We start from the raw sequence: 3916 nt of genomic DNA on the forward strand, positions 1-3916 counted from the left end.
TTTATTAAACAATATGATTAATCAAGATATTAACCAGCAGATCAATTGCTAATAAATCAATGAATAGCAACTTTAAGTTGTTAAGTGCAGCCCTAAAAATGATCCCGATAATGATTCAGCTGGAAGTCAATAAACAATACTGAATTATTGGCCTGCCCTACACAGTAGTAGCTTTGGATGTTTAATATTATCACTATCATAGCCAAAATACCCGTTCATATCAATGATGAGGCAACAAGCAAAAACTAAACTCTACTTATTTAATTCCTGCAACGGCGTGTCACGATTTCAACGACAGTAAAAGACTCATCGCGTCTAGAAAAAGCAACTAGAATGAACAAATGTTGCACATTAAATATCACATAACGTAATGAGCTCCTGTAGTGTTCGTACACAGAATCATAAGTATAAAATGTTATGATGTGTTGGAAGGCAAAGCCACCCAATCATTGACCCAACACTACACTTTCAGATACCCAAGACCTTCGTGTTTGTTGTCATTTTAATTTCACCTTCATCACCTGTCTTCATATTAAACGTATGGGCTTATATTGAAGGCTGAACGCTCCATTTCTTTTCTCACATCCGCCCATCAGTGGGCTTGTCATTATCCCAGCAGAGATCCAATCAGAGAGCATTTTATCTCGATGGGAAACAGTCGCATTTTGTCTGATGGGAAAACACAGTGCAGAGATTCACACAGCACTTCAGAGTGAGCATAGGAGTGAGAAGGAGTGAGAAGAAGAGATAAGAAAAGAAAAAAAAACTGGCAAGCTAAATCATTACTGTCTCCATGTCCCATCCCAACTGGACTCTGAACACACACTGCACTGTAAACACAGTCAGGGCCACCGAGACGCTGCTTTATCAAGGGGACACACACACAAGCACACAGAGGCACGTATGCAGGCTGCACAGCCGACCCCTGCTGACTCAAAAGTCGAGCAGTCAGAAGACCACTAATAGAAACAGCCCACAGCCACTGATCTACACGTCGACCGCAATGCAGACAGACACGTATAAACACACAAGCCAGAAGCAACAAAGCACGTAATGACGACACAGGTGCAGTTTTGGGGGGTTTTGTGCGACAACATATGCTGCTGCTTGAGCTTTGATTATTCAGTCAGGTGGACAAAACCGATCGGCCAGCGAGCCCCTCAGTCAACCTGACAGACACACAGAACCCAGAGGGATCGTGTTGTGCTGGCCTTGTGCTTTCTGCACTGCAATAAAGACCGCCTCCTCACACCTGACAGCACTAAGCACTGCCACGCAGAGAACACAACGCATGCAAAGCAAACACAAACTGGATGTAAGAGACAGTCATGGGAACTCCCTTCCACACCCACACACACACACACACACACAGACAGACAGAAAAGACATCCTGGTAACCATGGAAACCCTCCACCTCCTCACACAGTGACATCACAGGTGTTGCATCACGACCCAAACAAGGAGGCCAAACAATCACCTGAACTGCTGGTTAATGAGCTCGAGGTGAGGAGGCCACAGGTGGACGGGCCCCCGGACGGGCAGATGAAGGGGATGATGATCGAAGGGGATGAGGAAGAGGGAGTAGGACTAAGAATAGATCCTCCAGCCTCGGAGAGACAGACAGAGAGGAAGAGAGAGGAGGAGGAGGAGTGAGACTCTTTTTTAAATATCTTTCGCCACCGGAACCGTAAGCCATATGTGAACAACTCAACACACACACACACACACACACACACACACACACACAGTCATACACACAGAGTGAGTGATAAGCAAGTGAGGGAGGGTGGGAGAGAGAAGGCAGATGGAGGCAGATAGATGAAGACAGACAGATAAATCACGCAGGGAGGGGGACAGGCTTGCCGGTACTTGATGGTAACCTATATAACCCTTATGTAAGCTGTTAGTGGCAGGATGCTGTGCTCTGTAACGCTGGCCACATCAACTTACAGCCATCAAACCCACGTAATGGTCTGGTGTTGATCACAGGAGGGGAAAATCTACAGTAGCTAATGGCCATATGGCACATATAAATGCAGCAGATAGGGAACTTATCGAGTCCCTTAGTGTTTGAGGAAGGGGGGGCGGATACATTTTGAAATAGACTGGGGCTAAGTTTTGGCTAATGAGCTGCAAATGAGTCTGTATATCAAATCTAATTCTGGCTGCAGTGACTTTCCTAATATCATCCAGCAGCTCCTGTCTTCCCTCTGAGGCACTGGAAGCAGCAGTAATGAGCAACAGCCAGCCTTCAGAAAAAAAAGAAAGAAAAGCCTAATGGTTATGTGTGGTGGTCAACAGAAGGCAATGGCTTTCTCTTATGATGCTTTATGAGCTGTGAGGCACAGAGGCTGTACAGCAGCAGCAGCGGCAGCGGTAGTATGGTAGCCCCTGGCCCGGTCACGGAGCTCCGTCCTGGGGCTTGAGCTGCAGCTCGGCTCAACAGCTGTGTCCAGCTGCGCTACTACAAGGAGACACTGGGCGCTTTGTTCCCTACAGGGCTATAAGCAGGAGTTGTGGGAGTGCAAAAGGTCTCCGTGTGTGTACACATAGTTTCATTTCCACAAAAGGTTAACGGCCTCTAGCCCCCCCAACCCCACCAACCCCCACGCACCCCCGGGTCCGAGGGGCTTCTTCCACCGCAAACGGCCTCTAACGTTACAGCAGCGGCGGCAGGCGTAGAGGGAGCAGCGGGACAGGCTGGCACAGCCAACCAGGATGTGTGGAAACATTTTGAAATGCGCTGAAGCCAAACGCTGTCCAAAAAGAGCCGAGGCAGAGAGACACACGTACACATCCCTTGTGTGTTTTCCAATGGTGAGATAAAGCTGCCTTTTAGCGTTGCAGCGACCACCGACGACAACAACATCAACAACAACAAAACATCGACAGATGCGAAGCCCAGTGTGCAGGAAGGAAAGCGCCGGGTAATCACGGTCCACTCAGGAAACAACAACAAAAGAGAGAAAGAAACCACAGGCAGGAGCGTGAACGGAATAAATGACACCTCTGGGAGACGATTAAACAAGTAATTCACGCGTGTACTTACTCAGATGAACCGGTTCCGCTCGGTCCACTGGAGGGTCGCCGGTCGGTCTTCCGGGCTGTGTGTCGGGCGGGATCTGCGCTATGGAGACTGGAGAGCTCACAGCCTCGAGGACTGAACGTAAACTGTGGCTTGCGTCATTTCACCAGGATGCCACTATTGCGCGCAGCAATGCAGCCATCTTGCTGAGGAGTGCCCCACCAAGTCAGCAATCACTGCTGGAGCCGAGCTGCTGCCTTGTGTTTACACAGAGACAGTCTGTGGTATCTATTATTTATCTGAAGGGAAATCCGACAACAAAACTATATATTTTTTTATTTTTTTATTTTGTCCTGTGATAAAAAATATCCCATGTTTGGTGTCACTTTAAGCTAGTACTAGAAATGAACTTAAGTATATTTACTTAAAGATCCCCTCCAGACATGTATAAAGACTGTCCTATAAATAGTCTGCTCTGAACAGTAACGTGTGTCTGATTTGTAAAAAGAAAAAGCATAATTTTCATATTAAAATCCTTAATCCCCCCCCAAAAAAAGACACCTTCTACCTCATTACAAATTCCCAAATCTATGAAAATATAAAATTGTGTTCATTGTTAACGTTTTCCTGCTGGACACAAGATGTCTCCTACTCCTACTAGTCCATTCTCAGTGTTTGTGCACTGGTGGGTTCAATGTGCTCCATACTGGACCAGGACTGACTTCCAAACTATTTGTAAAGACACAAATTATGCTCATAGGCCCCGCCCCTTAATGTCTGACTTTCAATGAGCAGAAACTTTCCACTTTCATCAGATCAATCTTAAAAACATCCTTCTAGTGTCACCCCACTAGAACTAACACCCAACTGTAGGAACAATAAGAAAAACAT

General features: G+C 46.6%; 1 protein-coding gene across 2 annotated transcripts in view; it reads right to left on the reverse strand.

Annotated features, from left to right (window-relative positions):
* The window catches only part of zgc:92140 (uncharacterized protein LOC447854 homolog), a 24992-nt gene extending 21718 nt beyond the window's left edge, over positions 1 to 3274 (reverse strand). The window contains exon 1 of one of the 2 annotated variants that reach the window (XM_035653978.1): positions 3050 to 3274. The gene's annotated coding sequence lies outside the window, so the exon portion shown is untranslated. Of the gene's footprint in view, positions 1 to 1477; positions 1618 to 3049 lie in introns of those variants that run through there. The other variant, XM_035653979.1, reaches the window with a different exon arrangement.
* Between the last annotated feature and the right edge of the window lie 642 nt (positions 3275 to 3916).

This window comes from Morone saxatilis, unplaced genomic scaffold (genome assembly GCF_004916995.1).
Source record: "Morone saxatilis isolate NCDOM2014 unplaced genomic scaffold, NCSU_SB_2.0 Contig12, whole genome shotgun sequence".
Taxonomy (NCBI): domain Eukaryota; kingdom Metazoa; phylum Chordata; class Actinopteri; family Moronidae; genus Morone; species Morone saxatilis.